Raw genomic sequence first — 12,302 nt, 5'->3', positions numbered from 1 at the left:
TCTGGCGAACCAGAGCAGCGCATGGAAATGCTGTTTGCCTTCCCACCGGAGCGGTACCTATTTATTTACTTGCGCTGGTGTGCTTTCAAACTGCTAGGTGGACAGGAGCTGGGACCGAGCAAGGGGAGTTCACCCCGTCGTGGGGATTCGAACCACCGACCTTCTGATGGGCAAGTCCTGGGCTCTGTGATTTAACCCAAAGTGCCACCCGCTTCCCTTTTAAAAGCATAGGATGTCCCTATTTTCATGCAGAATGTCAGAGGGTGAGCCCTAACCCTACAGGGTTCCAATCACAGCGAGTGTCTAATGTGCTTTCATCGCCTCTCAACATTTTTTGGTTTTTGGAATGAAAAGATGCAGCAGGCACTTCTGTTACTTTGGCAGGATGGAAGCCACTGCAAAATGGCTTCTTGCGCAGAAAGAGATAAATAAAAGTAGCATTTCATAGCTTACAAGGAGCTGATTATTGGGAGTCAGAGACCTTTATCAATTGATACAGAATGATGCTGTTGGTCAAGGCTGCCTAGGAAAAGAAAGAGTGTAACAAAATGGGTCCTTGCAACACAATCTTGCAACGTAGAAAGCTATATATAGCTATACCACCAAATTAAAAAAATTGTCCAGTAACACCTTAGAGACCAACTAAGTTTGTTCTTGGTGTAAGCTTTCGTGTGCATGCACACTTCTTCTTTATTCTATTAGATATTTTAATCTGTGTGACATGAATGCTTCAAATAAATAAGAAATTTGTTTTGAAGAAGAAGAAGAGTTTGGATTTGATATCCCGCCTTTCACTCCCTTTAAGGAGTCTCAAAGTGGCTAACATTCTCCTTTCCCTTCCTCCCTCACAACAAACACTCTCTGAGGTGAGTGGGGCTGAGAGACTTCAAAGAAGTGTGACTGGCCCAAGGTCACCCAGCAGCTGCATGTGGAGGAGCGGAGACGCGAACCCGGTTCCCCAGATTACGAGTCTACCGCTCTTAACCACTACACCACACTGGCTCTTTGAGATTATTTCAGGCGGGTGACGTTATTTCCTCAATGTTTCAGAACCAGATGGATAGATATGATCTCTTCCAAAGCATGTCCCATCAAAATCTGCTCATGAGAGAAAGAGGAAATTTGTGGTTTACACAAAGGCTATTTCACTATATGTTTTGACTGTTTCTCAGAGCAGCTTTTGATGAGAAGATTATTTCCTCAAAGTCTCAGGAACAGATTGCATTCTGTCATTTCTCTGATTCACATAGCCGTGAAGTGGGTTAAAGTATGGATAATGAGTTCATTTCTCACACTTGGGCCTTCGGTCTGATTCAGCAGGGCTGTCCTTACATTCTTAGGAGAAGGTCAAAGTTCCTAGGCAGTGCACACTCTCGTGACCCTTGACCCTGCAGGGTCTGATCACAAGGAGTGCCTAAGTGCAATCACCATGTCTTGTGTAGGTGCATTTGTGTAACACATGGAGATCAAAGGACATACCAATGGTATCATGCGATGATGGAGGAAGAGCCACGAACATGGCCTCATTTCTAACTACATGCATGGAACCTCTCATGTGGAGAACAATATGGTAGAGACTTAGTTTGGTCCTTGAATTATTGACTCAACCAGTTTGCCATGCAGACCAGGCTATCAAAGACCACTAGCCATGATGGCTATGCTCTGCCTTCACAGTTGGAGGCAGTGATGTTGGCATCTCTGGCTTCTGATGCTAGTTTCTGGAAAGTGCAGGAGGGGAGATGGCCCTTGTGTTCAAGTTCTGCTTGCAGGTTTCCCACAAGCATCTGATTGGCCGCCATGAGAGCAGGATGATGGTCTAGATGGGCATGATCCGGGAGGGTTTTTCCTTTGCTCTTTTTTTTTCTCAATAGAAAAGGGTTATTTAATTTAATTTGTTGTAGTAAACCTTTTCTATTGAGAAAAAAAAAGAGCAAAGGAAAAACCCTGCTCTCATGGCTAGTGGCCTTTGATAGCCTGGTCTGCATGGTTAACCAAACAATTAAACCCCTGCATTGCAAACAATTATCAGTAATAATATCCAAGGCAACACGATGACCAAGTACAACAATGTGATGTCAATATAAACTCTTTATATAAATCTATACAATATATATAATCTATACAAAACACTGAATAGTATGAAATATATGAAATGCACTCTCTGCAAAACCAAATAAACAGAAATCTTATAAATCTCTGAAGTCACAAAATATGCACTCTTGAAAACATAGAACCAAATGAAAGTCTTATAAGTCTCTGAAAGTCTTTGTAGACTATGCAAGTCTCTGAAAGAAGCAATGGGTCAGATTCTTATCTGGTGAAAACAAGCCATAAAGCTTTGTTTTATGACGTCCAACGCTGCCGAATTGGTCCGCAAACAGACGTAGTGGACAGTGATTCCGGATATACCCCCTGTTTTGTGGAATTCTTCTTCAGCACAGCAGAAGGATACAGAATTGCTTCATAAACTGCAAATGAATTATTGAAACAATGGCCTGCATATGCATGGTAACTTACAATAACTCAGATTATTATAAAACTGTACACATGAATCCATCAAGAGTGCATGTTTTGTGACTTTCAGAGATTTATAAGATTTCTGTTTATTTGGTTTTGCAGAGAGTGCATTTCATATATTTCATACTGTTCAATGCTCTGTATAGCTTATATAAAGAGTTTATAGTGACATCACATTGTTGTACTTGGTCATCGTGTTGTCTTTGGATATTACTGGTCTGCATGGTTGGCATCCGTCTGTCTCAGGAGACAATGGAGGAGTGCAGCTTTGGGGCTGAATTCAAACTGTGGGAAGGTTGCAGCACCTGCTGTGGCCGGAGAGACCAATGCGGGGGAGACATGTTTTGTTGCAGCTGGGGCAGATGAAGGCGTTTGGTTGTGCTGCTGCAGATGCACCATGGAGTTTCTTCTCACTGCACTCCTCTCAGTGGTCATTCCTCCTCTGGTCACACAACCTGACTGTCTATCTCCAGACACTGTGGTCATCTGCAAGGGATTCCCACATGGTTGGTGTTGCCAGCCTTCATGCCACATTTGCAGACATCTTTGTAATGCAGAGTTGGTCCGTCAACAGGCCTAGCGTCTGATTTGTTGTTCAAGTTGGTTGGCATCATTGCCTCCGATGCAAGTGTGTTCCGTAGCTTAACTATGGCCTGACGCTCACACATTATTATTACATTTCTATGCTAGCTTTCTTCCAAGGAGCTGGATCAGGCCAAAGATATTCCAATGTAAACCTCCAGCTTTGCTTGTGATGGTGCATTGTGAAGCACATTTAGCTGTGTGGCAGGATTTGCACTGGGATATAGAAATGATGTTCATCTTAGCAAGGGAAGACTGCTTGTCTCTGCTCTTCTTGCGCCCATGAGAACATAAGGTTTGCTCTTGCCTGAATCAGAGCAAGGGTCTACCTAGTCCAGCCTTTTGTTTTGAACCATAGTCAGCCAAATATGTCTCTAGAAATCTCTGGAAACGGAAAAGCAACTCCTATTGTCTGCTCCCAGCGGTAGCTGCTTTTGAGAAAAGCTCATCATCCTGCAATGCCTTAGCCAATAATGAATGCTTCAGTTTCTCCCATTTTACTATCTTTTAAAATCCAGCCTCAGCCTGAACTGATCTTTCCAATGAACGCTAGCACTGGACTTCCCCACAAGTCTGGGATATGTCACAATGATGTGTTAATGCCTCCTAAGACAAATAGCACATATTTCAGTTCATCCGTCCCGTGCTGTCTGTTCATGCTTTACAAAAGCACAAAGGGCTTATATATTGGCCTGTTGCGGATGATGGTTCAAGACTTCATAAGCCATGATTTATGAAACCTTAAACATTAGGGCAGAGTTGCTCCCCTTCCCCCTCCTTCCTCAGGATTTTCCTCCCACCATGTGCTGGATTCTATGCCAAGAAACTGGCATGGGGAACTGCAGTTAACAAACTAGGAAAATAAGTCAAGACGTGACCCAGGCTTACTTTCTTTGTTTCTTAGCCAATATTAAGACAGAGTTCCACAGATCAGACATAACTGGGAACTTTGGCTTAAGTCAATCCAGAACATCATACATAGGAAAGGTATGACACTGGAAGAAGGCAGTGTACTGGAAGAAGCAAAGATCACCAGTATCGAAGCGATGATTCTTCAACATCTACTTCGTTGGACTGGTCATGTGGTTCGGATGCCTGATTATCGCCTCCCAAAGCAATGACTCTGTTCCAAATTTAAAAATGGAAAGCGTAATGCTGGTGGTCAACAAATGAGGCTTAAAGGCTCTCTCAAGGTCTTTAAATGTAGTATAAACACTGACAACTGGGAAACACTGGCCTGCGAGTGCCCCCCCCAAAAAACAGGTATTTTTGTGAGGCACGCTCTTGTGGCAGCCAAAACAGTACATCCCAGGATCCAGTCAGAAGCTTCTGTAATTCTGGAAGGTCATCATCATCATCATCAGAACGATTTCCGCCTGGCTTTCAATTTGAACTTAGCCTGATCTTTTATTCCCCTTCCTTCCCTCCCCCTCCTCTTTTTATGAAGCTTACCCACTCTGGGACCCCACAGCTAATTCTCCCCTGGTCTCCTTGCTGGCCCAAATAGGACTAATTTAGCCAGCTAGCCCTGGTGATCATCTAATGTTTATTGGATGGCTTTCCCCCCTAAATTGATTTTTGATTTTATTGTTATTCACATTTTATACCGTATTTTATGCTGTTTTTTTGTAGCATTAATTAAGTGTTTTAAATTTGTTGTTAGTCACCCTGAGCCCAGTTTTCTGAACCAGGAAGGGCGGGGTATAAATTTAAAAATATATATTATTTATTTTTATTATTATTATCAACATCATGTATTTCTATGGCACCCATCTGACTGGGTTGCCCCAGCCACTCTTGGCTTAAAGCAGAACAGTTGAGGGGTATGCACTATCTGTCTCTTGGAGCTCAAGTGAAGCCACACCCACACCCCAGGCCAAGGTGCCAAGGTGTCACTTGGCACCTTCCATGAGCATTTCTCCCTGGCTGGAATTTGGTGATGAGCTCTGCTCAAGTCTCTCGCTTGCACGGATGGAGGATCCAAAGGGCTATGTGAATTTACAATCTTTGCTCTGCTCACTTTTGTCTCTACTGCAGGCTTTCCCAAACTTGGGTCTCCAGATGTTGTTGGACTACAACTCCCATCATCCCTAGCTAGCAGGACCAGGGGTCAGGGATGATGGGAGTTGTAGTCCAAAACCCACTGGAGACCCACATTTGGGAAACCCTGCTCTACTGGCAGGTGGCCCCAAGAAGGTTGCAACAGAAGGAAAATTGGCCCCTGGGTTTTACAAAGTTCTCTCCCCTCCCCTTGCATATAGTTGGGGGGGGATTTTTTGCTGAGTCAGAAAGAACAGCGATGTGTTCCAGTGCACGTAGACCTATTTTTATTGATTCATAAAGTGTCACTGAACGAAGAGGGTATTTAAAGAGCTTTTTGGGGAAATGGAGGGTATTCAAGGCCATGATGCGAACATACATAATCATCTATTTCTGCTTAGTCCCGGAAATTTAAACACAAGGTTGTCATGGCTGTTTCCCAGGCATCCTTTCCTCTCGTTATTGCTCAGAGGAAAAGTGATGAAATAAATCAGGATACTCGCAGAAATTTGTCACCCTCATTTATGGTTTTAATGACTGATGATGAAGTCTGGAGGAAGCTGAGTTTGTATAGTTCTTGTATGGTCCAGTAATGGGGATGCTGTACCCAGGGTGACCCGGGTTCAAATCTCCCTTCAGCCACAAAGGGCTCCTGCAGATAACCAATCAATTGAACATTCACCCTGATTTGCTTACATAAAACTTGTGCAGAGATAAGATTATATTCAGACTTCATTGAGCATTTGCTCTGATTGCTTTTGCAGGGACATTATGTGGCAATGAACATGCATCTTGAATTACTTGAGGGTGTTGGTACATTTCCTGTTAATCACTGCTTCTTCCCACACTTTTCAATGCATTGCCCCATCTCTTGCCTAACCGCAAAATGTCTGTTGCTTTTTTAAAAAGTGGATTTGTGATGGCACAGAATGTCTTGATACAAACCAAAATTTCCTAGTACTGTATGTGCCTGAATTCCACAAGACACCAACAGTTTAGATGTACAGTGGTACTTCCGGTTAAGAACTTACCGTATTTTTCGCTCCATAAGACACACTTTTGTCCTCTTAAAATCTAAGGGGAAATGTCTGTGCGTCTTATGGAACTAATGTGTGGTCCCTGGGGCTTGGGGGGGAACCCGGGGTTCCCCCACCGCCAGCCCCACAAGCTCTGGGAGCAGCAGGAAGGCTGCGCACAGCCTTTCTGCTGCTCCCCCACCTGCTTTTTTCCGCTCCCTTTAAAGAGCATGCGGCTTATGCAGGAGGTGGGGAAAGGGACAGAGCGAGGCTCTCTCACTTCCCCCACCTTCCGCAAAAACCCCCAAGAGCCGCGCTCCCTTTAAAGAGCTGCGCGGAGTGTGTGTGTGGCTCTTGGGGGCTTTTCCCCGAGGAGGGTGAAGGGCAGCCTGTCAGTGAAGCGCTGCCCTTCTCCCTCCTCAGGAAAAAGCCCCCAAGAGCCACACACGCTCCACATTCCACGCGGCTCATGAAAGGGAGCACTGAGCAGAGCCTGGGATGCATACAGTCTCTGCTCAGTGCTCCCTTTAAATAATATCTTTTTTCTTGAATACCCCCCCCCCCAAAAAAAGTAGGTGCACCTTATGGTCAGGTGTGCCACATGGAGCGAAAAATACGGTAATTCATTCCGGAGGTCCGTTCTTAACCTGAAACTGTTCTTAACCTGAGGTACCACTTTAGCTAATGGGGCCACACAATTTCTGTTCTCATCCTGAAGCAAAGCAAAGTTCTTAACCTGAGGTACTATTTCTGGGATAGCGGAGTCTGTAACCTGAAGTGTCTGTAACCCGTGGTACCACTGTACGCAAAGTTTACTGCTAATTTGGGACCTGTCACTATCTGTCAGCCTGACCTACTCCACAGGGTGGTTTTGTGGATAAGCAGGGCAGATCCTAGCAGAAAGGCAGAGTTAAAATATGAATATTTATTTATACAAAATTTATACAACACTTGATTGGTTTGTTTGTTTTTTAAAAAACAAAACCAACAACTTCTAAGCAGTATACCAAAATATACAGATACATTATTTGCCATAGATCAGATCTGAAAAAACATTTGCAAGAAAGTGTCATGAGAGAGAGATTGCTGGTGGCTTGACTTATCCTTAGCTGTGATTTCTGCATTAGACTAGATGATAATTAATTATTATTTATTCAATTTCTTTGCCACCCTTCACCTGAGGATTACAGAGCAGTTTACAATATAAAAACACAAAAATACATAAGACCAAAACAATATCCCCCTGCAACTTTAAAAAGCCATAAATTGTTTAATCAGCAAAAAGGCCTGGGAGAAGAGGAATGTTTTTGCCTAGTGACTAAAAATATGTAATGAACGTGCCAGGCGAGCCTCCCTGGGGAGGGCATTCCACAAACAGGGAGCCACTGCAGAAAAGGCCCATTCCCACATTGCCACCTCCAGAGCATTTGTGGAGGAGGCAGGCAAAGAAGGGCCTCAAATGATGACTGAGGGTCCAGGTCAGTTCCTAAGTCAAGAATGTTAAGTGTTATAGCTCACATCACGCGGGTGGCACTGTGGGTTAAACCACAGAGCCTAGGACTTGCCGATCAGAAGGTCGGTGGTTTGAATCCCCGCGACGGGGTGAGCTCCCGTTGCTCGGTCCCTGCTCCTGCCAATCTAGCAGTTCGAAAGCACGTCAAGTGCAAGTAGATAAATAGGTACTGCTCTGGCGGGAAGGTAAACGGTGTTTCCATGCGCTGCTCTTGTTCGCCAGAAGCGGCTTAGTCATGCTGGCCACATGACCCGGAAGCTGTACGCCGGCTTCCTTGGCCAATAAAGCGAGATGAGGGCCGCAACCCCAGAGTCGGCCACGACTGGAGCTAATGATCCCTTTACCTTTAAGTACTCAAGAGCATAGATAAAGTGTATTCTCAAAGTTTTCTAAGATCATTTCCCCCAATTACTTGTTAGGTAAAATGCATTTTTCCACACTATAATTTCAGCAGAAGACCAATGAAGATCCCCCACATCGGCATATGTTGAATGGTCTTCATGACATAGGAAAGCAATTAAATTTACATACTTATTTCAACAAACTATCTTTATGGGTGACAAGCTTTTCCAAGTCAGATAGCAGAAATCAAAGCTTTTTAAAGAAAGCCATGCTAGCCTAGGAAAAAGACGGAAATAATATATTGGATGGTGTGATCAGTTATATTTTAGCTGCTCACAAATAAATGTTTTATCCTTGAGTTACTGCAGAGGAATGGGTTTGGAGCCTAACTTTTCATTCTCTAACTTGGAGGAAAGTTGGGCTCATGGAAGGATGTCTTCCGCGAAAGAAACTCTACTTCTTGGAACGGAGCAAAATGTTGTCTGGAAAAACAGCCACGCAAACAGTTTTCTAAATAAAGGAGACATCAATCTGTGGGGATATAATTTCTGGGTATGATTTTTTCTTTTCTTCAAAAAGATGGTGCTATTTTGTAAAAGGCAAATGTTGCTTGAATGCTCCCCAAATCTTGAAAGCTGTCTTTGCCAAAGTATCTGTCTTTCATTAGTTTTCCAACTGTCTAATTTCCTGCACCAAGCAACATTTCAACTGTCTCATTATACTCTAACAACCATGCCTCTCGATTGCATGATCAGCAATTGTTGCTTCCACAGAGGGGCTTTTTAAATGGAGGGAATAACAGTATTACAATAATTTCCATAGTTTTAACTGGTAAAAGAAGAATAATTGGTGATAGGAATGGAAGGATCTGTCAATTCCAGTTCTCTCAGTTTTCTTCTCATTTTTTTTCCAATCTTAAATTCAATTATCCACATTCCAGCAGCAATCTGGTTTTTAAACAAAAATCCTTGTAAAAATTAATCAGCATCTTAGTACGATTTTTACCTAATAAACACATATTTGGAATAAACACAGTTTTGGAAAAAATATATACAGAGTTTCACAAGCAATTTCACCTAGTACAGTGCATTTTAGGTGTTATTTCCACTAATACCTTCATTTTTATGCACCCTAGCACAATTGTAGGGACGCAGGTGGTGCTGTGCCTAGGGCTTGCCGATCAGAAGGTCGGCGGTTCGAATCCCCACGATGGGGTGAGCTCCCGTTGCTTGGTCGCTGATTCTGCCAACCTAGCAGTTCGAAAGCACATCAAAGTGCAAGTAGATAAATAGGTACCACTCTGGCGGGAAGGTAAACGGCGTTTCCGTGCGCTGCTCTGGTTCACCAGAAGCGGCTTAGTCATGCTGGCCACATGACCCGGAAGCTGTACACCGGCTCCCTCGACCAATAAAGCGAGATGAGCGCCGCAACCCCAAAGTCAGCCACGACTGGACCTAATGGTCAGGGGTCCCTTTACCTAGCACAGTTTTACATGTTATTTGGCTGGAGAACTACATTGCAAAATTCAGATAAGCGCAAACAGTCTGTGAGCACATAGAAAGGAATGCTGTAATCACCAATAGTCAGCATGGATTTCTGAAAAATAAGTCATGTCAGACTAACCTGATCTCGTTTTTTGACAGAATTACAAGCCTGGTAGATGAAGGGAACACAGTGGATGTAGCCTACCTTGATTTCAGCAAGGCATTTGACAAGGTGCCCCATGATATTCTTGTAAAGAAGCTGGTAAAATGCGGACTTGACTATGCTACCACTCAGTGGATTGGTAACTGGCTGACTGACCGAACCCAAAGGGTGCTCATCAATGGTTCCTCTTCATCCTGGAGAAGAGTGACTAGTGGGGTGCCACAGGGTTCTGTCTTGGGCTCGGTCTTATTCAACATCTTTATCAGCGACTTGGATGATGGACTCCAGGGCATCCTGATCAAATTTGCAGATGACACCAAACTGGGAGGGGTGGCTAACACCCCAGAGGACAGGATCATACTTCAAAACGACCTTGACAGATTAGAGAACTGGGCCAAAACAAACAAGATGAATTTTAACAGGGAGAAATGTAAAGTATTGCACTTGGGCAAAAAAAATGAGAGGCACAAATACAAGATGGGTGACACCTGGCTTGAGAGCAGTACATGTGAAAAGGATCTAGGAGTCTTGGTTGACCACAAACTTGACATGAGCCAACAGTGTGACGCGGCAGCTAACAAAGCCAATGCAATTCTGGGCTGCATCAATAGGAGTATTGCATCTAGATCAAGGGAAGTAATAGTGCCACTGTATTTTGCTCTGGTCAGACCTCACCTGGAGTACTGTGTCCAGTTCTGGGCACCACAGTTCAAGAAGGACACTGACAAACTGGAACGTGTCCAGAGGAGGGCAACCAAAATGGTCAAAGGCCTGGAAACGATGCCTTATGAGGAACGGCTAAGGGAGCTGGGCATGTTTAGCCTGGAGAAGAGGAGGTTAAGGGGTGATATGATAGCCATGTTCAAATATATAAAAGGATGTCACATAGAGGAGGGAGAAAGGTTGTTTTCTGCTGCTCCAGAGAAGCGGACACAGAGCAATGGATCCAAACTACAAGAAAGAAGATTCCACCTAAACATTAGGAAGAACTTCCTGACAGTAAGAGCTGTTCGACAGTGGAATTTGCTGCCAAGGAGTGTGGTGGAGTCTCCTTCTTTGGAGGTCTTTAAGCAGAGGCTTGACAACCATATGTCAGGAGTGCTCTGATGGTGTTTCCTGCTTGGCAGGGGGTTGGACTTGATGGCCCTTGTGGTCTCTTCCAACTCTATGATTCTATGATTCTAAATTTCAAAGGATGGCCATGTTTCTGTTTGTGTGTTGTTTGGAAAGTGAAAATTTGTTAGCTTTGCCTTTAAATGCAAACTGAATCAAAGTTCTTCCCCACCCCTACCTAGAAGGCTGATGTTCATGAAGGGTTTTTGTTATGTACTGAAGTTCTCACCCTGGGCCAGCAGGGGGATACTGTAGATAGTTCAGGTCCACGTATGCAAATAAGGGATCGAAAGTGACGTTCAGTGATTGGATAGTTACAGAAAATGGTTACTGTTGCGTTGTAGTGGAGCTCTATATAAGCAGGCTGGCTGAACCCTTCAGTTCAGTTCAGTTCAGTTCTGGCCTGTGAATAAATAAGAGCTGTTTGAAGAATCGCTGTGTCGTCTGATATGTTCACCCACAACTTAACAGTTTTCAAGGAGAAACTGCACTAGAAGATGCTCTAGATCTGGATTTCCTTCATCATTCAGGGGGCTGGGGTAGATGGCTATTCAAGGCCTCCTGTAACTCTTCATATATTTTTGCCTACTCTAGTTAAAAGGTCCACTTCGCAGGACACTGGATGAGTGCTCTTTTAAATGACAACTGAATTGAAATTCCCTCCCACCTTCACTTGTGCACACATGCCTGCAATGTAGTTGGTGCTCTTCAGGGCAGACACAGGAGAAGAGTCCTTAAAATAAAAGGGGGAAGCCAACATGCTGCCCACCAGATGCTGTGGTCTCCCACCAGCTCTAGCCACCACTGGCAATGCTAGAGGGGCTAACGGCCGATGGCAATGTCTGATGGACCACAGATTCCCCATCTCTGGCATACAGGATGTCAACCAAGAACAAAAGTTACCTATCAAGATTTGCATCAAAATATAATAATAATGCACAATTATACCTGAGATGAAATGCAAGGAGATGTCAGGCCTATAAATGCCACAAAATCTAGTTGACCAATTGTGTGTGTGTGTGTGTGTGTGTGTGTGTGTGTGTATCAAAGGACATTTATTGAAAAATTGGCTTACAATGCATTTTTTCCCTTTTTGGAAACCGGCTTGCTCTTCAGCTGATATTCAGCCAATCTAACTAACAGAAACCAAATGGATAAAATTTAGTTGCTATTTCTAAGAAAACTTACTGATCTTTTTTAAACACACACACATACACACAAACCTTTTTTGAAGCTCTTTTTATATACAGTGGTACCTCGGGTTACATACACTTCAGGTTACATACGCTTCAGGTTACAGACTCCGCTAACCCAGAAATAGTGCTTCAGGTTAAGAACTTTGCTTCAGGATGAGAACAGAAATTGTGCTCCGGTGGTGAGGTGGCAGCGGGAGGCCCCATTAGCTAAAGTGGTGCTTCAGGTTAAGAACAGTTTCAGGTTAAGTACGGACCTCTGGAACGAATTAAGTACTTAACCCAAGGTACCACAGTATTGGAATTATTATGCTTTGCTCCCATTCTCTTAAATCAGGG

At 43.8% G+C, this 12,302-nt stretch overlaps 1 long non-coding RNA gene across 1 annotated transcript in view; it reads right to left on the bottom strand.

The window, feature by feature from the left end:
* LOC307215215 overlaps positions 1 to 12,302 on the bottom strand; it is a 134,533-nt gene that overhangs the window by 1,591 nt on the left and 120,640 nt on the right. The window lies entirely within an intron of this gene.

This window comes from Podarcis cretensis, assembly GCF_951804945.1.
Source record: "Podarcis cretensis genome assembly, chromosome: 4".
NCBI classification, from domain to species: domain Eukaryota; kingdom Metazoa; phylum Chordata; class Lepidosauria; order Squamata; family Lacertidae; genus Podarcis; species Podarcis cretensis.
This window is presented reverse-complemented; position numbering and strand designations above follow the sequence as displayed.